The sequence below is a fragment of the Ptychodera flava genome, chromosome 21 (assembly GCF_041260155.1).
Source record: "Ptychodera flava strain L36383 chromosome 21, AS_Pfla_20210202, whole genome shotgun sequence".
Taxonomy (NCBI): domain Eukaryota; kingdom Metazoa; phylum Hemichordata; class Enteropneusta; family Ptychoderidae; genus Ptychodera; species Ptychodera flava.
The window spans coordinates 35,391,035-35,417,096 of NC_091948.1; the positions used below are offsets into that span (position 1 = coordinate 35,391,035).

General features: G+C 37.5%; 1 protein-coding gene across 4 annotated transcripts in view; it reads right to left on the reverse strand.

The window, feature by feature from the left end:
• The window catches only part of LOC139122139 (gonadotropin-releasing hormone II receptor-like), a 195,757-nt gene that overhangs the window by 136,333 nt on the left and 33,362 nt on the right, over positions 1-26,062 (reverse strand). For all 4 annotated transcript variants that reach the window (XM_070687555.1, XM_070687553.1, XM_070687554.1 and 1 more), the window contains one exon: positions 25,373-25,476. The gene's annotated coding sequence lies outside the window, so the exon portion shown is untranslated. The remainder of the gene's footprint in view (positions 1-25,372; positions 25,477-26,062) is intronic.

The following is a 26,062-nucleotide window of genomic DNA, read 5'->3' on the forward strand; positions in this document are numbered from 1 at the left end:
TGTGACTACATCACAGATTCATCATGATGTAAAATCATTGATCATTGTTGCAGCATGCCTTGTGGATGGTACAGGCACTCAATAACTGTACAGCCTAATTTTAAAATTGTTCGAAAGCCAAGGATGGCTTGTGATCGATTACAGCAAAGAAAGACGTTTAGGAGAACATGTCACTATATCAGTAATCCTTATTGACAGCTTTCCTAATCATCTTCAATAAATTCTCGAGATGGTAACTTTTAGATCAGTTTCTAAATGCGCTTCAGTCAATGCAGGTGCAATTACACGGAATCGTCACCTCTATCTGAATTTTTAAGCATTGTTACGCTTTCAATACGACTTTCTCTCACCGACATTCGTGCGAATGTCATGATAGCTAGCTGGTACGTTTATTGTCACGAATAAGTTATTGGTTAGTATTCATTCAGCAAATTGGAGATAAGAGATCTCATGCTTTAGCCTGAAGCAGTTTTTTCTCATTGAATCATCACCTGAGCTCCACGTCGATTTTTAATGTGTAGATGTTGACAATGCACATACCAAACCTATCATAATAAATAAAAATGTTCTTTGAAGAGGAATATTTACCGTTAGAGAACAAAATGTTTTCACGTCAAAGTTATCATCATGGCTCCAAGTACCGCTAAAATGCAAAGACTCATCTATAGTAATCACCAATTTCAATCGGTTAATCCTACTTTACGAAAGACAAAATGTATTGGCAACTAAACTTTACACATCGATTTTGCCATTTTTGTTGACGATGATAAGTTTGATAAAGCAATACCAATCGTAGCTACAACCATGCAACATTAGAACATAACATTAACAATTATTATAAACGTTCTCTGGGCAGATATTACGACAGAACTCCATGACCTGTGAGCGCAAGCGCGCCGTACTGGCGGTATTTGCACGAGTGCTGCGGTGTATTCGGCGGCAGTCCTCGCTCGTGAAAGGACAGCCGAATACCACAGTGCAAATACCGCTACTACGGCGCGCTCGAACTTACAGGCTATGGGGTTCTGTTACTATTATATATATATGTTGTATCTTATATTTGCATCATTCATCGAGAGAGTCGACGATTAATCGTGCATACTACTTCTCTGTCGATGCTTCAGCTCGACCCTGCGAGTTATATAACATTAACATCACTGTAATGAGGCATAGAATCAGCTTTCACTTTTCATTGGTCAACGCCGCCACACCCTCTATATATTTTGATTTGCTAAACTATTGTTTACTTGTTTATCGAAGATGACGTCGGAGGAATGTCGGAGAGCTCGAACTCTGCTTGCGATTTCTCACACGTGGCATGCCATAGATAGTCATGCCATAGATAGTCAAACGAAGAGAACTTGGAAAAGTGTACGCTTTTAATTTTTTCACATTTTGAGCTTGAAATTCTTCTAAATGATCGATACAAATAACAGTTCAAAGATTTTTACGGGAATTTTAGGAGTAAGATACGGCAAACGTAACTTGTCGAACGATCAAATTTCAGTGTTCACCGTGGCACACAAGCGCTCACTATTATCAAAGGCGGGTAGGACACACAAGCACAGAGTAAACTGCACGCAAAAATTACTTTCTAAATATTCTTAAGGATTGTAAACAGGGAATAAAATGGTGATAAGGCTACAGTTCAGAATGTCGGAACGTGGCATATAACTACACTTTTACAAATTACCCAGTCAACATAACGCCTGTGGTTTCGATGCATGATGGCCGCCGTGGCCATGCATGGTCACGGCGGCCACCAAGTATCGAACCACACGTAACCGTGGCTGCGCCGACGTCGCGCTTCCGGATAATAAAAATCATCCTCACACTACGATGGGTACATGCAATTGTCGTTGTCGTAGTTTTTATCGGTAATGTCTTCCATTTTACGATAACTAGCATCGAACCAAAGTGAAATGAAATCTTGTAGACGACAATTTTTGTGTTTACAAACAAAAATAGTTCTGGGTTAAAATTGGTAAATACTCATTAACATAAAAGAATGGCATAATGTTTTTGGTATTGCACAGCAGTGCAAATACCGGTAGTACGCGCGCGCTTCGATGCAAGTAAACTGTGGTACATGTACATGTAGTTCTGGTGACTACGCTCTAACATCGACCATTTACTTTTGCAGATAACAAACAACTACCCTAAGTAGACTAGTCAATAATGGCGTCTATCCTTTGACATAAAGCACAATATTTTCAGAAAACACATCTTCGAAAAGTGAGGTTTGCCTTAACAAGAGGAAGTGAAAAGTGCATCTGAGATAATGTATAAAGCCATCCAATCTCCTGAGTCAAACTACACTGATGATCCATCGGGCTAAATATCACGACTATTTGGTGTCTCACAATTCTAATCTGGCCATTAGACCCAATCTCAATACTGGATACTTTCACTTGTTACCATGTGCACGTCGGCGTATCTTATCACCGTGCTACGTAAATTTGTCCTGAAGCAATTCGATTGTAATGTGACTCTAGGAGCGTTTCAAAGGACGTCAATACTCAGTGGATCGCTTAATTATCCCCATCCTCATCTCCGTCGACAGATTCCTAATCTACTTTCAACTGCAAGTATATAGCGTCAAAGTATCCAAATGGAAGCGCAGGTGTCCTCGGCAAGCTAACTACTTTTCTTAAACCCAAAATCAACATTTTTCTATTGATTGGAGCATTGGCCATGATTAGATTTCTTTTCTGAAAAAGTCCAACACAAAATGCACAGTATTTCTTGAAGATTTCAAACTGTCCCGGGTGATTTGTTATATTAATGTTGAAATCCTAGCAAGGTTACTCGTTGTTATCATTGCTGTCATCCGTCAATGTTAAGTCATCATTTTGGACACCCCTAATCCATTCCTGTCAATGTGTGACATATACATCAAGAATGTTTCAATGGATGGTCTGATTGCAATGTGTCTCATTCCAATAGTTCATCACGATTACCACCTGTCTCGCTTCACAACTTTAGAATTTCAGAATTCGTTCGCCATGACTTTATGAACATCCACCATCTTATTTAAATTCACTGTCACGATTGTATTTACTTCACCTATGACGAAAGGAACTGTTCACTAAAGCTAGCCAAAGACGATGCGAGATGATAGTACATAATTATGTTTAAGAATATTATTTTTACTTCTTAGTACCGTCTCGAGACCGTAATTCTCAAATCGATCTTTTGCGGTGAATGACATCAAATGTTCGGTATTGAGTGTTGGAAGTATTCCTAATTGACGACGACGTTAAAGTGCAATTTTACTTTGACTTGAAACTTAATAGGCCCAGATCTAGAAATAAACACCTTTATGCTTTGGAAACACCGTTATCTCAGGTGGAACTTTAAAAACTATATTATTAATAAAGACAAGCCAACAATGATGCTATTGAAAATGCCTTAGGTTGTTAAGGACGCATTAAGCGTTTGAATTGCACCTTTTGTACAGATGATAATTAACAGCGGTGAATTAAACGCTTACGGAACTAATTTGCGAGAATTGGATCTTCATATTGTTCAAATTTCTCAAAAGTGTTAGGTGCCCTATAGCTGAATGTTGCAATATTACAAATTGTTCACAAAAACAAGTGTATAACTAGAAAGCAGATGAGCTTACATTTGGAGGTTAAACCGACGTTACTTCACCATCCAATTATCCAAAATTAGTTCCAACAGCGTTATCATTAGATTCGAAGAGAAACAACAACAAAAATAAATTGGCCAAGTTATCAGAAGTAGATCTACAACAATGGCTTAATTAGAACAAGGAAAGCATTCATTGTAAATGTTCGATGTCTTGATTCATCAGCAATACACGCCTAGTAAAGATAACACAGAAATAATAAGATTTGTAGAAACCTACGAATCAGTAATCTTGGTTTCTTCAGTTAACATTAAAACAGATTAAATTTTACCATTTAGTACAGTAGCAAAAAATCAAGACGATAAAGTCGGACAGAAATCCCTTAAACCATATTTGAAGGTGGCAAACAAGATGTTCTAGTAATTCAGACAGCCGCGACAGACGAAAAAGACACATCTTGTCAGATTAATATATGCAGGCCTATATGAACACCTGCACTGGCTTAAACGGGAAGTTACAGGACAATGGGCGCAAAAAAGGGATATTACTGATGACGCAGCCATTTGCATACACTGAACTGGAGTTTTTGAATTCTCATAGTTTGCTTTGACTGTATGATAAAGTTGAATAATCATGATGGTCACTTTCGTGACAAATGCAAAGAGGGGTCAAATGGTTGTACAGTGAACACATTTTGAAACATGCGTTCTCCGACAAAAATCTGATTTTTTTTTTCAGTTTATTTCGACTCAAGTTTAGTCGCTATATATTCACAGACATCATATGCAAGATTCAGGAACAGTGAACGCCTGAAACATGGCAAAATTATGGGATTCTAGGACCAAACACGGCACGTCTGATCAGTAGCGTGGCATTTTTTGCTCACGTGTTCACACACGTGAGCATATGTCCAAGCGATGTCTGTGTGTCTGTGTGTGTGTCTGTCTATCTGTGTGCTCGATATCTCAAAAACGGCTCATCAGATCAGAATCAAATCTGGTACATAGATTCAAGTTGCAAATGGCAAGAACTGGTTAGTTTTTGGCGGGTGTGGCTTGCTTACTTTTTGCTTATTTGCATTATTAATGATATCAGAAAAAAACGGATATACATTGAGAATGACTGAACATAATCTGATGAGATTTGCTACAAATGTTGATCACACCAAAATGTATCAGTCGTGAAAGATATTAAGGGTTGACATGAAAGATATTTGCTAATTTTCATATTTAATGAACTTTTCTAATTAGTCACATATATCTGAATTGACTCGACTAAAGTTGATGAAACTTGCTATGTACATTGAAGATACTATGATATAACATTATTGACAGTCATTAATTAGTTTTACTTCAGTTGATGAAACTTGCTATTTACATTGAAGATACTATGATATAGCATTATTGAAAGTCATTGAATAGTTTTACTTCAGCCAATATCCTATTTGCATATTTAATGAACGTTTCTAATTAGGAATATATATCTGAATTGACTCGACCAAAGTTGATGAATCTTGCTACATATATTTAAGATACTATAATACAACATTATTGAAAGTCGTTAAGTACTTTTACTTCAGCCAATTTCCAATTTGTATATTTGATGAACTTTCTTTATTAGGGATATTTATCTGTATTGACTTGACCAAAGTTGACGAAACTTGCTATGTACATTAAAGATACTATGACACAACATTATTGAAAGTCATTTAACATTTTCATTTCAGCCAATTCCTAATTTGCATATTTAATGAGAACATTTCAGTCTATTCCCAATTTGCATATTTAATGAATTCCTAATTAGGGATATATACTGGGATTTACTTGATTAAAGTTGGCAAAATATCCTATGTAAATTAATGATTATACCAGGTTAAAACAATATCGAAAGTCATTTCGCAATTTCATCTCAGATAATGTACAATATGCATATCTAATGAGCTTTCACAGTTTGGCATATATAGCTTGAAGGACTTGACCAAAGGCAATTACACGTGCTATATTAATGGTGATAGTATGACAATACTCAAAGAAATTAATTCTTTTTATTTCAACTAATTACATATTTGAATACTTAATGACCTTTAGAATTTATCTGTGGTGAATATTGTTTATTATGTTGATGATAACACTTTCAATGAAGTTGCAAACATGTGGCAAAGGTTCAAATTTGCACATAACTCCAATATATAATGAAACACGTGAGCATTTTCAGATCATATCTGGTTACATTTGCATTCACGATAATCTGGCTTTTATAGGGGAAGTTCCTGTTGAAAGGAGTCTTATTTCATTCGTATGGGGCCGGGGCACGGAAATAGCAAATTCAAGTTCTTTCTATAGGTGAATATTTGATATCAGGGAATCTTATAGGAAGTCGGTTTCAAAGACAACATGTTTTTACTACTACTACTACTACTACTACTACTACTACTACTACTACTACTACTACTACTACTACTACTACTACTACTACTACTACTACTACTACTACTACGCATGTGTAGACGTCGTCGTTCTGAGCTCCGCAGTTTTCCTATTTTTGGAGTCTTCGGTTTAGCATCTGTTTCCAATCTTGACTGTTTTTGACTTTATAACTGTCAGTGACAACCAAGATCTACGGATTGTTGATTTTGGACTACCTTTACGTGAGATTTTTCTGGATTCTAATTCATGGAGCCTTCAGTGGCTCCTACACCCAAGATGGCGTCGCCTTCCCAGGCGGGAACATCACAAATTGTAACACACCTCATCCGCAGTCTCTATTCTAATTCGCAGTTGATAGTCACGTGGGATGCATTCTTTTTGTGCTGATCCACGTAAACGACGTCATCAGGCATCATTTGTTGGAACTGTTGCCTGCCAGGCATCAGTTCCGAAAAATGATGCCCGCTGACGTCAAAAACCACATTGACGTGTGCGCGGACCGGAATGTAAACAAAGATGTCGTCTGCGGCCGATCGAAACTATAGTCGAGAATTTTTTTGGTTTATCCTACTTTCTGAAGAAGAATTGAATGCTTTGGTTTCCAACAAGGACTCGAAACGGACGAAAACTATAATCAAAGGTGCATTGAACGTTTTGCAGAAGCAATGCGATCCTGTTAGGAAAAACGTTTTCTTACTGAACCACTCCAACATATTACATCATAGGCCTACATGAGACAAGTTTTGTGTATAGTACGTTCTTATGCATGGCTACGGATGAGATGTGTTACAAAACACATATTGACTGGCCATGAGGGCAACAGCATACGTCTTTAACCCCTCGGGCCTGTGAGTCACCCCAAAAAACAGACTGTCTTCCCTCGGCCTACGGCCTCGGGAAACAGTCTGGTTTTGGGGGTGACTCACAGTCCCTCGGGGTACAGACGTATGCTGTTGCCCTCATGGCCAGTCAATATGTGTATACTGTTGCCGGTCTCACAAGAAAACAAGGTATTAGATGTGAATCAATTGATGGTACTACAATCGAAGACTACCTACGAGCAATTGCAGCAATAACGGGACCCAGTAACATCATTGCGGTTTCACGAGTTTTTGATCGGTTATTGTATATTTCAACTCGGTTACTTGGGTGGAAACCGTGTGTGTTGGTGGATTGCAGGTGAGCGGTTACACGGTTCATGTCGAACCAGTCATCAAACCGGCGACGAAAGTTGTAGTTTCTGGTGTCCCGCCTTTCTTACCAGATGATGTGCTAGAAAATGAACTGTCACGATTCGGCAAAATCGTTAATAATATAAAGACCACCCCTTTAGGCTGTAAATCGGAGACATTGAAACACGTCAAATCGTTCAGAAGACAGGCTTATGTTTTACTTGACAACGATCTTCGTGGTGAACTCTATGCACCTACGTCAGTACGATATGATGGTAAAATTTACAGAGTTTATTTACCAACCGATGAAATAAGATGTTTTAGATGCCACCAGATAGGCCATATTCAACGAAACTGTGTTTAAACAAGACCGGAATCGTCATATCCAAATGAGGATGCTAACAATACATCGAACATTGACACCCAACAAACTGATAATGAAAGAGATAATGATGAATTACGCCGCCGATGACACCGGTCCAACCGAGCCTAACAGTAACCCGAACTCTAATCAAATAAATACAACCGGTACATGTAAGGATCAACCTGATAAACATGCGACAAAAGTTATAACTGATAATGAACATTCACGAAACAACAACAATACAAATGTATCCGAAAACAACGAAAACAACACCACCGCAACGAAAGAAGTTAAAAAGGGTTACGTTGATCCTGGGAACAAAAAAATAACACAACGTTAAATAAAGAAATATTTGAAACTGATGAAATCGATGTAAATCACAGAGAAGAAACTGACACTACGGAAGTCAACGTGAATGATACTGATGGAGATAGGGTACTGACCCGTACTCCACCCTTCCCTCCATCACCCACTTTGTCATATTATCAAACGTCTGCAATATCATCACTTCTTCCAAGGCAATCACTTCCTCCTTCGGGATTTTCTGACGCACCTGTTTATGATGACATTTCAGGCAGCATTTCCTTCTCACCGACGCCATCATCGCAAATCACAGACTCTACTCAGTCTACTATATATAGTAGACGGTGATGATGATGATGATGATGAGGATGAGGATGAGGCTGATGAAATCGAATCAGTAATATCTGGCATATCTGAAACGCCGTCCTACAATGAACTATCTCCAGCTTCAATTGAGGAATTCTTAGAAGAAACGAAACACTAACGTAAGTTTATACAAGAGTGTTTGGACTTCCACCCTAATTTACACAAATTCATGAAAATGCTTCTGAAACATAAAACGTCATATCCAATGAACATATCAAAAAAGGCACGCATCTATAAACTCGTTAATAAGATAAAATTGCATATTAGAACCCCTGGAAGATTGTCGACAACTGATAAATCTTCATCTTCACATTCCAAATGTTAAAGAACTCTATTATCTTTCTTACGGTTTTCTTGTCGTGTGTGACATTTAATACTCGTGTTTGCCGAGACTGTATGAAGAGATTCCAAATGTTTGACTTCTTGAAAAAGTCGATTCTAGCGGACATATATCTCCTTCAGGAAACTCATAGTATTCCTAGTGATGAAAAACTCTGGCCCATTATTTGGCGCGGGAAATGTATCCTGTCACACAGTACAACGAACAGTGCAGGCGTAGCAATTTTATTTCGGCCTCGTTCAAGAGTCGAAATCATTAAAACATTACAACCTTTACCCGGACATTTATTATATTGCTCAAGTGAAAATTGATGATCATCCAGTTCACATATTTAATGTTTATGCTCACACTTATTCCAACGAACGTTTACAATGTTTTCAACACTTGGACAATTTGCTAAATCACATAAGTGATGACGTCATTATGCATGGTGGAGACTTCAATTGCACCCTCAACGAACACCTTGATAGAAGAGAATGCTCGGAATCTGACCAACGACAGTCTGTTCTTTATGTAAAATCATCTCCGGACACAGGTTAAATGACAGTTGGCGACATTATCACGGTGACTCCCGTAAGGCTATACTTGGCAAAGAAACAATAAACTCGCCCGCCTTGACAGACTCTACATTAGGGGAGAACCATTTGATTTCTGGGGGGGTAATGGAGGAAGTGGGTATGGGAGCAATTTTTTTCCTGTCAGAGTGACAGCAATTTTTTTTTCTACAGTCAGACCTGCATCAATTTTTTTTTTCAAATGGAGTAGCAGTGCGAATTTATTTTTATTGGTCATCAAGTTTGTAATGCGTTGTATATAAGGGAGCCGTCATTATTTACGGCCTGAAACTCCGAAATTTCGAGTGACCCCCCCTTCGCCAACCGTGATGAATTTGAGTAACCTCCCTCTCTAACTGTGAAATTTTGACTGATCCCCCACTTAGAAAAGTTGAATACCAATACATGTAATTGTAAAATTTACAAAATACAGCAACAGTAAAGACCTTTCAAATCCTGATGTACCTTGCTAGACTATCATCAGTTATCTCATGATGGTTCAAAAAAGGTGAACACATCAAAATGAAATTCAAAGTCACAATAAAATACACATATAAAAGATCACGCAGTATCTAACCATATAGTATATTGTTAAATTTGGATGGGTATTATGACAGGGTTTTCACTAGGATATCTGACCGGGCAGAATTTGAAAGTACAGGGGGTACATGCGAGAGGCGTAGGGGGAAAGTGTCACAGGGGCTTTCTCCTATCTTGCATGGAAATATGTAAGATATTGATGTGTGCAATGGTGCAGTCTGGTGCAATCTGAGAGGTGTTTTCTAATTTTTTTACTAAATGAAACTGTTAGAATACCCAAAGGGGGAGAGCACGAGAGGGGGGTTCCCCCGCTCGTATTGGAAATTTTGAGAAATTGATGTGTTTAATGGTGCAATCTGAGTGGAGTTTCAGTTTATTTTGCACTCGGTAAAACTGTTTGAAAATGACATTGAACACTGATATTTTTAACATTTTTTGCATGATCAGTGTTTGAGTCACAATATTCGACAACCAAACAATGACAATACAATTTGTGAAAAACAATTCTGTTTGCCAGAGACTGAAGACAAATTATACCGGAACGGAAAATCTGTGACCTTCTTGTGTCATTTCTCCAGCTGCCAGCTTCTAATGAAAAGCCTGAATATGGTATGTTTAACTGTCAAAATGGTCATTGAACTGAGGTAAATTAAATCATGTTTCTGTGATAATAAAGGATGAATTCACAACAGTTCAGTTTCGCCCTTGATCCTGTGAAAATTTTGAGAAATTGATGTGCGCCACGATGCAGTGTAGTGCAATCCGAGAGGTATTTTCAATTTGTCTTTTACCAGTAAGACTGTTGGAAGACCCAAGGGGGAGAGCACGAGAGGGGGGCAAAGAATACATGACAATAAGGTTTCCAAATTTTGCTAATTTCTGGTGCATTGTGACAATTTTTTTTCTGTTCTGTCTATTATGACAATTTTCTTTTTCTCAGGCCATGACAGGATCATTTTTTTTTCCTTCTATCTCACCTGGTGACAATTTTTTTTTCCTCAAAATCCTCCATACCCCTCCAGAAATCAAATGGTTCTCCCCTTAATAAATAGCTGAAATCACCGTGGCACGTATCACCTCCGTTTGTATCCACAACTCATCGAGGACTTTCTCCGATCACTGTTTAGTCAAGCTTACGTTTTCACAGAAACAAATTCCTCGGCGAAATCCAGTTTGATGCCTAAATAATGAAATTCTAAAAGAAGAACATTATAAACAAATAATAACGCATTTTTGTGTCAACAGAACAAGTACGACGATCTGGTGAGTTGGCGGGAGCTAGGTAAATGGAAAATAAAATTGCTTACTCAGCAATTCTATTCAGCCCGAAAAGACCAACACAGAAGGAATAAAACACAACTTGAGAAAGAGATCCAACATCTAGAAGACAAAATGCATCAGGACAATGAATACAATGCGAACGAACGTTGATGAATACAATGCGAAGAAAACTTTATTAACAAAACTTGTTAATAGTGAATTGAGGGGCGCAGCTGTTCGAACCCGTCACCAATTGCTGCAAGAGAGTGACATTCCAAGTCAATTTTTCTACAGTCTAAAACAGGAACGAGGTAAGACAAAACCCATTGTACATCTCAAACGTGAAGATTCTACACTCACAAAAGACCCTGTTGAAATTCGTGATCTCATCTTCAGTTTTTATCAAGACTTATACACACCCGATCCAGTTGACAATAATTCACAGGATTCAGTTTTAAAAAATTTAACACAGCTGAGTGATACAGACAGAAATCACCTTGATATGTGACGTTACATATGAAGAATTGACTAACGCTGTTAAGCGGTTATCTACGAATCGCTCACCTGGAATTGATGGACTATCCAATGAATTTTAGCTAACGTTCTGGTCACTGATTGGTAAAGATTTGCATGCTGTTTTCATCGAATGTCTTCGAAATCGTAAACTTCCACTTAGCTGTAGACGCGCTGTAATTAGCCTACACCCTAAAACGGGTGATAATACACTGGTGAAAAATTGGATACCTTTAAGTTTGTTATGCACGGACTGCAAAATTCTCGCCAAGGCTTTATCAATCCGTCTACGTTCTGTGATTTCTACAATCATCCATGAAGACCAAACCTGCAGTGTACCACAGCGACAAATCTTTGATAATATACACCTATTACGGGACAGTATTTTCTACGCCAATGACACTAATACACCGCTTGCGATCCTTGCTCTCAATCAGGAAAAGGCCTTCGACCGAGTAAGCCATGATTATCTACTAAGAACACTACAATCATTCGGATTTGGCCCTCCTTTGATTGATTACATCAGAGCTCTGTATACGGACATTCAATCAATGATAAAGATAAATAATTCGCTTACCGCCCCACTTCAAATAAACAGGGGTATCAGACAAGGATGTTCTCTTTCCGGTCAGCTATATGTTATCGCTCTGCAACCACTATTAGATAAAATTCGAAATGCAAGCGGTATTTCTGGTTTGACTATATTTGTTTCACCTGCTAAAACGACCTATCTGTCTGCCTATGCTGATGATGTTGAAGTTTTGATTACAAGAAATGAAGACTGTGGGAAGCTTAAGTCATGCGTAAGCAAGTATGAGAAAGCGTCGAATGCCAAAATTAACTTGGAAAAATCGCAAGGTTTATAGGTCGGTCGATGGAGAAATCGAACTGATAATCCTCTAGACATAAAATGGAATTCAACGGGACTGAAAATTCTTGGCGTTCATCTTTGTAACTGCACACAATTTTATCGCAAAAATTGGATTGAATTAGTGAATACAGTTGAAGACAAGTTAAAGTACTGGTCAAATTTCGCTTCCGCTATGTCATACAGAGGACGGAATTTAGTAGCTAACCAACTGGTTGCTTCCAAACTTCTGCATAGACTTACCTGTACGGTACCCATCAAAGACACCCTCTCGTATTTACAATCATTATTTCTCCGTTTCTTTTGGCAAGGAAGGCATTAGATTCCTGCAGAAACGTTGTATCTCCCCCTCAGTGACGGCGAGCAAGGACCCATTCATATTCACACCCGTCTTAAAGCACTTCGACTTGGTTATATACAACGCTATCTCTATCAAAGTCATAACCATCCAGTCTTTGCTTTCACTGATTTATACCTTTCAACAGTTGGTCGCTTCCAATATCGAAAACAACTACTAGTAACTACAGATGTTGAGTTGAACAGTTCAAATATCCCCGATTTCCATCGTGAAACACTCCAATGTTGGAATTCTGTTGATAAAGTTCGCCTTGAGACTCCAATGAATATATCGGACATTTTAAGTGAACCTTTATTTCAAAATCCATTGATTTGCCACCCTATTCATAAAACAAATTTGAGATCCCCACCTTCGTAGATGCTCGAATTACCACTATCGGTGACATCTATCATGTACTGGGAAAGCGCTTGTTTGGGTCGGCAGACCTCGCCAATGTGTCATGATCCGTTCTCAACGAATACTTGCCCTCTCGCTGAAATACATTTTCCAGGCTGTTCCTGTTAAACTGAAGACTGTTATAGACGACCAATTCAATAATCACAACCGGAATGAAGACGCTGACACCAATTACTACTTTGAGCTACGACATTCAAGTGCTCTTGAACTACCGTAAGAGAGAAGCTATCCACAAGTACCTAATTGTAGTCCAGCACATATCTATACTCCCAGACAAACTTGATACAGTATGGAGAGATATTCTCAGCCTCCCTGCAACTATAACACTTAATTTCGTTGCCTGCGACAGTTGGCCTATCACAAAGAAAGAAGGTGATCTACAATGGCGCATCATACATGGTTCATATTCCACCGGATCATATCTACTCAAGACTGGTCTACGTTCACATCCCAACTGTCCTCTTTGTGATGACAAGGGTTATCTCATGCATGTTTTCATCGAATGTATCCAAATTCAGGAGCTTCTCGCTTTCATCGCTAATATATCATCACGTCTCTTTAACACGGATGAAACCATTCACATATCTTGGTGTGTTATTAACCCACCTGTTAAATTCCGTTCATCTTGAACAAACAAGCAGTGCACCTATTTAATTACATAACCGCAACGGCAAAGATGTCAATTCACGTATGCGAGGTCTGTCTAATGTCGACCCATTGGAAATTTTCAAGACTCGCCTCCATGCAAGGATTACACTGCCGACTGAGTAAAAAATTTCCAGCATTTCATAGTATTTGAACAGTTAACAATGCAGTTTGTGAAAATGACAATGATCGACTTCGTTTTAAGTTTTAATTATCAATGCTTTTCACGTTGAAATTTCCTGATTTTCATTTCCTTCAAACAGACATTAACATTTCATTACTTGTTACGAGACATGGTTTGTTCCCGTTTTCTGTACATAATTTCTAATGTTTAGAATTTCAACATATTTTGCTCGTTTTTCCATCATACCACATCCCCGCGGCACACTTTCGTGATTAATACGCTCTCAAGAACTCCTGGCACTTATTTTCATTGTGTGTCCCTTTAATTATGTAAATGTATTCTACATATTCATCATCTTGTGTAAATAGGGATATCACGAGAATAAATGTCCTGAGAAAAATACTACTACAGTCTTGGCTTAAGGTTCCAAGACAAGAATTTGACCTTTTTAATCTAACAATTCTCTGGTGATTAATAAGCTCAGAATACATTTTCTGAAAGCCTAGATATAGGGGAACATTTTGGTAACCACAGTGTCACCATTGTTTACATAACTATCACGTGAGAGGTAATTTGCATAACCTTTTAAAACTCGGTTTTCCCCTATGTTTTGTCTCAATACTACAAAATATCTGACTCAAACTTACTGGAATGCAAGCTGTCATAACGCTCTTCCCAAGAGTGTCTCAGATATATTTTATCTTGCTTAGTTTTTTTAGAACACAATTTAAAAGAAATTAACTAGGGTTAAATTCATCGCTTTGGAAGTTTTTCTCGCATAAAAATTGTCTAAGAAGGTTTAAATAAATTCTGAGACACGCTTTGAAAGATCATTAGAACAGCTTGCACTCACACAAATTTCACACAATGTCTCAAAGCATTGGAACAAAACATAGGCAAAACCGATTTTGAAAAGTAAAAGTTATGTAAACAATGGTGACACTATAGTAACAAACATTTTCCCCTATATCTAGGCTTTCCGAAAATATATAATTTACAGGGGTTCTGAGCTTATTAATCACTAGAGAATCGTTAGCATAAAAAGATCAATTTCTTGTTTTGGAACCTTACATCAGGAATTTCAATTATTAATAAATTGTCCTACATGAGTACAAATGTATTATTTTCTGTCAGAAAGGAATTAGTTGTGTAGGATAACATTGCCCTAACACAGAAAGTATGTTAAAACCTAGAATTTTAGAATAGGATTCAACACTGTGTGCTGATAAGTTGATCTTTCAATATTTTTATCTGTAACATTATTATTGCTAGAGCTGTGGTTTGTGACTTAAGATAAAGTCTCCTGTAATCTCGATATGATTGCTGTTGATAGGAAAAAAGGAACATCCACAGGCCCATATAACCAAAATATGCAACTTCACGTTTGAAAATGTTAACCTACTGCGCCTCAGTAACTGTTCAGTTTTCAGTTCACTCCTCTTATTTGAGTGGTTTGTATGACTTTCACATTACAAAAGATATTAATTACAACTTGTCATACAAAGGGAACTCCAAACATAAATCATGATTAATTAGTGATTCATACAATCATTGAGAAGCCAAAAAGGTCATCACAAACAATCAGTTCCCTCTGACTAATTCAAAATTTGACCTCCTAGTCTACACAGCAGTTACCGAGGATAAGGTCATAGATCACTGATGACTGTTTTCTCTGATGTAGTATCAGTTCCTGTGCGAGCATTTATTTTCCTTGATTTGCAGTTTGTCAAATGATCGACTTCTCGTAGACATGACAGATTTAGATCTGTTAAAAAAGGAGGAAGACGACAGAATACATCGTAAGGTGCACTCACAATTTGGAACATATATCGTGATATGATAGTAATCAGGCTCCATTCATTGACAATCGACACATTATTTTGTGTGAAGATCGGTTCTTTATATTTTTTCAACTTCCCCTAATGTCGAAATGTTTTCGAATCCCATTGAATTTATTCCGGTAATGGTCGAGTACTTCAGTACAGCTTTCTGGCTTCAAAATGGTCAATATGATTTTTAATGTGCATTGTATCGTGGACCGCATTGAAGAGCTCGCCCCAGGGTAAATATTAACAGTTTTGTGTGTGTTCTACTAATTTTGCATTGAGCAATGTTTCTTCCCTGTGAATGCATGATACAGTCGATAATAACATGCCTGTATGTCATTAAATAATAACAAATGATAGAGAGGGCAATATCACAAACTGCTGCCTGCCGAAGGGATGGTGCTCGCGACTGCATCATTGTAGAAATAACGGGCGACGCGCTGACCATTAACGTTTACTTATGGGCAAGGGCGAGAGGAAAAGCCAAAAATTAACGGGCGAGGCTTGCCTTGACCATTAATTTGGCTTTCCTCGAGCCCGCGCCCATAAATAAACGTTAATGGTCAGAGCGGAGTCTGTTATTTCCATTATATTATCAACGAACCGAAGAAAACCGTCAAAATTTGCGAAAATTTCCGGAGCGAACGATAACTTGGCCCCAGAACTGAGTAATACGCGACCCACTGTCACGGGCGCTGTAAAAAATTGGCAAATCCGGAGATATTTTCAGAAAAAAGTATCTCAACTTGGCCCACAAGTGCTCTATTTTATTTTGTGATCGAGTTTGATTTATGTTTGAGCTGTAAAGTTAAAATACTTTGAGTTGTGAATCTTATCATTTATATTCACGGGCATGTAAACGAACCATTACTGTGTATTTGTGGTCAGTCACGTGGTATAGCTCGATCAATCAAAATGCGACAGGCAGGGCATGGTAATATAATGTAGAATATTCCTGAATGTTACTGTCATTGCACCAGCCTAAAAGGTAGGTAGCTCAAATTGTGATATTGGCCTATCTTACACGTTTTCTAATTTATTACATCGAAAAACCGTTTAGTGTACTAGCCACCTCCTCACACGACAAAGTCAGAACAGATGTGAAAGTCGAGGAAGTGAACTGATTCGTTTTCGGATCTCTGTTGTCGAATTTGCAGGTCAAGCAATTTTGAACACAATGACAGCAATGCTTGTAGCATTTCTTGTTGACTCACGCGTTCTGTCCATTAGAACTTCAATATCGTATAACTCTGCTGGAGTAAACGCAGCATGGCAACAAATTACGCTTCTGACGCACGACCATTTGTTATGCACAGGTGCAGGTGAATGCGCTCTCAACTAAAATACGCCCCCAGTGGGCAATGGCAGGCAATTTTCCTCAACCATGACATAACACCATGTTATGTATCCAAGCCTCAGCAAGATAACGACAACCACGGGAACTGGATAATAAACGAGGTCTAATGATATTTCCATATCTATCCACATCATATCTTTAATCGTATCATGATGATAATGACGATGAAGACAATGATAATGGTATTATGCCGGTAGATTACAATCAACAAATTGAAACTGACAGAAACTATTGTAATTATTATTATTATTATTATTATTATTATTATTATTATTATTATTATTATACTTTATTTAAAGAGGAAAGTCTGAGTTAAAAATCAAAATGTTATTTACATCAGAGCCCTCATAACATGGAAAGAAGTCAAAGGTTGTGCAAACTTTGAAATTATATGATGAAGTATATAGAGGATGAATTTCACTTCTTATTGATTTGTTTATTTTCCAACATATCAAAAAACAGTATATTGGCCTAGATCATTATTTTTACAATTTTCCATTAGAAATTAAGTTTGTTGAATTACGAACTCATGAAAATACAGAAAAAGTTCAATGTTTATCTGCTTTTTTATTCCATGCGCTAAATGTGCGAAATCATATAAATGTATCGGATATGTGACGTACTGTATCTCTTGTTAATTACTTATATTATTAAAGTCATTGTATTATGGGCCGATGGCCTTGAAATACCGAGATAAACCAACCATACAAACAACTATAGCGGTAGACATGATAATATTGACAGTGAAAATAATAAAGACGATGGTGATGTTACTGACGACGACGACGATGGATATTATATTTGAAAAAAAATTGATGTTTGGTATATATTCATGCCCCTTCCTTTCTCTGAGTACCCCGTTCTCCCCAACAATCTTCTCAAATCACTGTACTCACCTCTCCCTTCTTGATATAAAAAAACATTGCGTTCCTATTCGAGACAGTGGAGGAAAGAAATATCAGAATAAAGAAAAGAAAATGAACTAACTGTTGACAAGCTGCACAGAATATAGAACAAAATCCATTGATACCTTTTAGTTCCGATAATACTCCTTTCAATCATTTTGTCGGATAAGCAGCGTATACGTGGCAGTAGTAAGTGTTTGAAGGTACTGTCTAAGCGATGTTAAGCAGACAAGCTTTAAATATACAGTACCGGCGGATTATTAATTCCCGAAATACCAAACAATTCTTTACAAAAGCCGTACACACTGAGTATTTCTGACACGATTTCATGTTCTGGGTTTAAGCTGACATTATGCGAGACTGGCATTTCGTGGAAAGATTATAAAGCAAGACTTATTTGTTGATATGACTGTTACCAATTTTCATACTTCAGTGATTTTTTGCCCATTTGGGAAGGTATTCATGAGATAGATAATTTCTCTCATCAATACGGTTCCAAATTTACAATGACATGATAGTTTGATTCAGAAGTTAATGACTGATGATAGAAAAGTTACGATAAAATTAACCTATTCTTTTTCGTATCTTTTGTTTGTTAAATGTTCTGGAAAGGAACACAGTCTACTGAGCGGAAACAGTCGACTCTGCAAACTTATTCTACTTGTGGCGTCATAACATCTCGGAATACTGTAAGTCAGGCCTAATGTACTCGAACATGTTACAAATAACATGGGCAAGGTACCTGCAGATATTGTAACGTTATGAGTACGTGGGGGGGCCAGTATTGAGATAGCTATGGCATAGAAATTCATTGAATTCAGACCAGAGGGAAGCCCTGAGTAATTTACTACATATCAGCAAGTAAAATGAAGATATCTTTTGTCACCAAGTCGCATCATGATCAGTGCAGATATATAGACTTGGTGTCGCCATTCCAGTTGTTATGGACGGAATCACTGTCTTCAGAGTGTTCCCAAACATATCAATTTTACAACATTTTGTTTTTCTCTTCATGACATTTAGTCTGAAAATTGTAAAATAGTGAGTGGTCGTCCACTGCCGAGAAGACTGTCTCCGAAGATTTAAACCTCTGGAGAATGCTTAATTAAAATGAATCACGCTCTCTTAATTTCAAAGACGTCTTGATAATCAATGGCTATAGACCTAACAGTTGACAAAGGGATGACATCATTCAAAGCAAGCAGTCTAGTCTAATTTGTTATAAGTATAAGCAGACCTAGCTCACCGAATTTACAAAGCAGTTTTCTTAGGTATTTTTTGAACCAGTGTTTCTATTTATTTAATCAACCGCACTACTTTGAATTGTTTTAATGCATAAGACTGAGAAAAATTGTTCAACATTTGCAGATAACATTTCAAAAAACCGCTTTGCAACCCCGAGTGAAAAGGTATTATTTTACGGAATGGAGCAGCCATCAGTAGACAAATAGCATTTCCGACAACAGCTTTTACTTTATTTTGAAAATTTATTGCCCTTTCTTCACATGACGTCAGATTTAGAACATGAATATATAATTTCATCTGATAATGAGTAATCCGAACAGGTTTGACGGTGATCAAATTAAGAGCAGATGGTCATGATGTATTGGTCGTTTCAAATAATATGCAGAATATGGCCTATATACAGTAACTATGTAAGCAACTGACCTATGCCATCTTGATGGTTACCTATACAGGTTAAAACACTGCATCCATAACAGCAGTGGACGATAATTCCTCTAGCGTAGAAGAACGATACAAAGCATATGAATTTAGGACAAGCAAAAACTTTGAATGAGATAAACAATGCGGCAAGTGAATTATTCATTGCGGGAAATATATACACTCTGGAATATAATGTAGAGTTGAACTACATCATAGTCCCTCTATGTGACTACATACATGTCAGTTACGTACCTTTTATATTATTATACATCTACCATCGAGAACGATAGGATTTAGCGTGCGGTAAAAAAGCAGTACGGAACGCCCGTTCCGTAACACATACGGTTTCAAGGCGCCCCATCCCCTGTGCATGCTGTGGCTGTATCTGCGCGTCCACTGTTGAACGGTTTCAAGGGATCCATTGGACGAGTGCCAGAACATGTCTCGCGCGCACTCTGTACAAACGTACGTATATAGTAGTGCACACACTCCAACATTTGCAGAAGCGCGTCCGACATAGCATTCCACACTGGCACGATAAAATCGGAAGAAAATTTATTGGCATTGCACGAAAATGGTCACGACTCTGACAATTTGATGCCCCAGCCAGGAACATGTAAGATGTATAATAATAAGGTTATCACGAAAATACCGCAAAGGATGCACGAGGACATTGGCGCAGCGTATCGCCCGACGCGAACCTCATAGTAGCCTAAATGATCTCATTTACCGCAATTCCCTCACAGGCAGAATTTTTGCTCCCTTTCAGTCCGTTCATATTTCGATTTTAGTTTGTCAAAGTATTTATAAACATACTGCCTCAAATTCCAAAATCAGAATAACGTGTCTTGAGGTTCTCATCGCCAGAAAGGTTGAAATCGTAATTGTTCTCATCTCAAGAAAGGCCTTGGGGCAAGGTCGAGTCAAAATTAGGAGTCGCTAACGAAAACCTCTATGCCACTTCATCATCTTGCCGATAATCCCCGATTACATGTCCGATCAACGGCAAGATTTTCCAACACACGCAGTTGCAGAAAGCCTTTAATCTGACTGAGTGTAACGGTGTAACGTTTGACAAAATTATTTATAGTTTGAAATTTGAACTACCATTTTCAGATTCATGCCACTCTAAATGAACTTGACAGAGAACAACACGGCCTTAAATATGTAAATCATAAACGTACCTCAAAGTAAGACATAAAATGCAAACTTCAGTCTGTGCTAGATACGAAACTACAGGCTTCGGTAGGAAACGTGAAACGAGAATTATACATCCCCGAGTTGACATTTCACGGCATTTTGGTGAAAAGTCATTACCCACACGTTTCAGGTTCTATAAACAACATGTCATTTTATCGGAGACAACTCAAGACGACTCATATGGTTTCAACGACTTTCATCTGAGTAATTGATATTTAAATATAATTTCTTTTCTTTCTTTTTTTTTTAATCTGATCACATGCGATGGATTGGTGTCGATGCAATTGAACTTGATTCCATAGTCTTCCAAGGGTTTGATTTCTTTGAATTCCGTAGTCTTTCCAAGTATTTGATTCACTTAGGATTCCAGTCTTTCCAAGTGTTTGATTCACTTTGAATTCCAGTCTTTCCAAGTGTTTTATCTCTTTGAATTCCATAGTCTTTCCAAGTGTTTGATTCACTTTGAATTCCATAGCCTATCCAAGTATTTGATTCACTGTGGATTCCAGTCTTTTCAAGTGCTTGATTCACTTTGGATTCCATAGGCTTTCCAAGTATTTGATTCACCTTGAATTCCATAGCCTTTCCAAGTGTTTGATTCATCTTGGATTCCATAGCCTTTCCAAGTATTTGATTCACCTTAGATTCCATATCCTTTCCAAGTGTTTGATGGACTTTGGATTCCATAGCCTTTAGTATTTGATTCACCTTGGATTCCATAGCCTTTCCAAGTATTTGATTCACCTTAGATTCCATATCCTTTCCAAGTGTTTGATGGACTTTGGATTCCATAGCCTTAAGTATTTGATTCATCTTAGATTCCATAGCCTTTCAAAGTATTTGATTCACTTTGCATTCCAGTCTTTTCACGAGTGTAATTCACTTCGTAACAAAATTCAATCTTAGAAGATTTATAAACCTAAGAAACGGCGTGTTGCCATTAATCATTGTATTCCTCCACCGTATAATATTACTGTAAATTGAGGTAGCTACGAGGTGTTTCATACATCTTATATTTATCCATATGACTCGTGGAATTGCACATTCATGCCGATAAGAGCAGTTTTGTAACATATTCAAGCTATATTTTGAAACTATAAAAATACTTCTTCGATATACAAATTGTAAAACCTATAGCCCATGGTCAATATCAATGTTAACAATTTCACCTTTATAAAATAGGGTATTGCAATTAATTGCCACCATAGTTGTAAATTTGATATGACAGTTTACGACATGTAAATCGGTAATAGATCAAATAATAAATGTTTTTTTTCAATTTTTATATAAACAATCATTCGTAACAAGTCCTTGTGCAATAGTTTATTCTCGTCGAGCAGATATGAAAACAACTCATTTTCGTAACTTTGAAATTTTTCAGAGGATAGTTACAAATGCACGTTTAATTTTTTAAAGGGAAATAGTAATATTTATACAACCTCTGCATTCAAAAACACACGAGGAAAATATTTTACGCACATCTTTCCAAATGAGATGACACACGGTTGTCGATCGAAGAAGCCGCTGTTGACTGCAAACATTTGTGCGATGGCATTAGCTATGGTGGAATGATTTGGCATGATCAGTTGACTGCAGTAACAACAATAGATCACAGTCTTGTCAAAGGATTTTCGTGCTTGTTTTCGAAAAAGTAGCGCTTTTAAGACGACCTTCATAATCCCGTCCTTACTTCTTCACGTAACAAATACAAATCCATTTACACGGAACTTCATTCAGTTTACAACGCTAAAACAGTGGGATGTCTTCTTGAAAACATCTGACAGTACATGTCTGGGGATCATTCTAAGCTTTGTCTCATGTTCGTGTGTTGCGAGAGTATACTAGTAATTGTTGGTACATGTAAGTTTGAAAATAACCGTAAAAATAACAATACAGTATTCCATTGTTTGCAAATTCGAAACTGTATTAATTTAACACCCGGTGTTAATGTTCTGAGGACCGTCAGTCTTTAATCTTGTATCGTACCGCCTAAGATACCCTTTCATCTGATATCCATTAGTCAAGACTTCAGACTGGAATATGAACTCTGCGCAAACAAATCTCCCTCCAGTTGAAAACGTCAATGCTGTTCTTGAAGGTCTATTACAAATAGCTAATCGATTGTCGATGACGGATTTTCAACTTTCTAAGTAAGCGGCTCCAATCTCTTAAACAAACAGTTACGTTATTAAATGAATTTCTGAATGGTGTATACAGAAATTTGAATATTACTCTTTCCTTTAGAAGAATACAGACTACGTCGCCTGTTCCGCATATTTGTGATACTTTGTGTGACAAATTCAATGCAAACTACTCCACAAAGTGTCGACTTTTTAACCAAAGCAGCTAGGAAAATCATAAATCCATTAACGTGACTCAGAAGGTTTGATGGTCCACTTCAATCATTGATATTCATGAATGCCGCGTTACGGAAAAACGCAAGTGCAAATATATCCACAAAGTCTGTCGTCATGATTCTATCATATTAATGTTTTGCTTTTCTGGTATTGAATGCCTTCTGTTTCGTATACACAGGTCTTGCATTTACAGTTCAATGTACCACTGACCTAATTTAAAGAGCTCTAATGCCCTTCGAATATGTGAGGAATGTATCAGAGAAAAGGTTTTACAAAAAGCCCCTATTATGCAGTATCTTACAATGTTATGACACCAAATGCAACGGAGTCTTTAGTTTTGAAGCAGACCCGTTGCGTGCATTATGCGACGAAAAGGCAAATTTCGTTTGTAAGAAATTAAAGCATATAAGGATAAAATTTATATACAGTATAGCATTCATAACCCTTTCCTGTTCTTTTCCACAATCCACAATTAGTCAGTCTACTTGTAATATTCCATTAGTTGCTAGTTTTGAACATTAAATATTGGTTGACCGGTTTTACACAGCATTATTTGTCAGCATACACTCGTTGATTGTGTTACAACGACATCTCGCTCTGGCCGTGGCCCCGTTTTGATTTGGAGTGCAAGTGTACATATTACTACTAAGGTATCTTTTGGTCCATAGCGTCCTTTTAAATAAAACAGTCATCACATTGTACTGAGACAGTGTAAATTAACATGCATAAAGTAACTTGCTAAACTGGCCACGACTTTCTTAAAATACGTGCATGAAGAGAGCAAGTCTTAAAAGGATATATTTCAGTTCAGCAGACAGGAGTATTTCAGCTGCTATTCAATCAAATACCGGAGTGTATTCGATAGTAGCAAAGTGTTAATTTGATATGCTGAGTTTGTATGGTATTTTTGTAGAGTTTTGCTGGCGATGTCATGCCTTGGTATAAAATATTGGAACAGATGTCCGTTCGAATGGAAATCATACGTATGTGATTGGCACTTCCGAAAAAAACATTTGAAGGCCGGAGAAACGATAATGCATTTTACACATGACAGGATTGGTATTAACAGACATGTAAAAACAATCAGTTTGACATCGACATAACTCAGCGACAGACTGTTTAAAGAAATCAAAGTCTTGCTTTTCTGTGTAAGTACATGCTACATGCTTGCATATGTACAATTTTCTTACTGCCTATTTACGGCGGTCAAAGGTCAAGTCCCCGTCAAATACGGCAAGAGCACTTAATTTACATCAATAGAAGCTATTCCTTTTGTGTTCATCTGAAGTTGAAATTATCTTGTCACAACAAGACGAAATAAGTTAAAACCTATCCAAAAATTTCAAATATTCACGTAATTCAAAAGATGTCAATGTCGATAGCAAAGGAATAATGACATTTCGATGTTATCTTAGACAGAGAAATTTTACGACTTGCCTATCGCTTGCAATGGCTTTGCGACAGAGTTACCGCTTTTACAACGCGTCACTATTTTAAAATGAGCTACACAAAAAAGTAGCGATCCACTTTGCCTTTTTAACGCTGCGCTTGGAGTATTTAAACTACTATCTTCAGTATCATCCATAGTCTGCAAGTGGTGTGGGTTTCACACTTGCCATGAAAGGTTTTGAATAGTATGCAAACAAGGTATTAAAAAGTTGCTATGGACAACACTTTTATGGCATTTCGTGCGACAATAAACCATGTTGTTTTACATCTAAAACATAATCAGTAGATGGCTGCAAACCCGTTTAAGAAGTCTTACTTGACGATATAACATAAAAAAGATTCGGTGAGACGAGACATTTGTATGGTCTATTGTTTCACCTATACACGGAGGGCGCAATTAGATCGTCGAAGACTAATAACGGAATCGACGGAATCAAGTCTACAGAATTAGATGATTCTGTCCTTAGTCCTGTCCACGTTGAAAGATGACAGCTTTGTTCCTATAGATATGCTCGAAAGTTAAGCAATTTGAAAGCACTGTTTTGTTCTTCCGTACTGCCGACGACATCGCCACTGGCACTGGATTACTCTTCACTGACTTTGCTTTTTTGAAATTACCATATAATGTATCGTGTCAATCAAAGGGCTCGCCAAAAGCTTACCAAAATTATTTTTGTTATAGATTACAGGCAGTATGGTAGCGATAGATTATTATTTCTTGAAGCAAGTACCTCGTTAAAAGTCTAAGCTTTTCTAAAATTCAACTCACAAGTCTCGAAATACACTTACCTTCATATTTTCAAGCTCGACTAGAAAGATGGGATGATTCGTCGAGAACGTCACTCAAGCTTTCATAGGTTCTGACAAGGGCTTGCCACTCCTGACTGTATTTCCTGGGTAAAGTGAAAGTTTCCAGACGTTATTCTGGTTGAAGGGAAAATTTGTTATTTTCCCTTTACTGCAGTCTGATATATTTGTACAATGCCGATTGATTTAAATTCACTGACATTACCTTTAAACCAGGTTGGGGAATTCTGTGTCGAATAGGACTCCATAATGTGTTATTTCAAACAATGCTGGCTTGCAAATTCTACAAAGCCCGACTGCAGAATGGACAGACACAGCATGGTAGCTGTGTCTACCCAATTAATTATATCTATTTATAGCACAATTGGCAGTGCTCTATTTTAAGTAAACATTTGAAACATTGTTTCAAATATCAAATGGCTTGTTGTTTTCTGTTTAACATAACAGTTTACTCTTTCTCGTAAATATCCCATAAGGCATTCAACACCAATAATTGTGACGTCATAAAGTTCTGTAATTGCATGGCAGTACGGCTTTAGTTGTTGCCTAGGAAGTTGACATAAAGTACATGGAGGCGCTAGTATTTTAGACTGCCAGTATTCTCTCAGCTAGCGATCCCGAAAGATCATCATACATTTCGAAGGATCACTTTTTCGTGTATGCATATTTAAA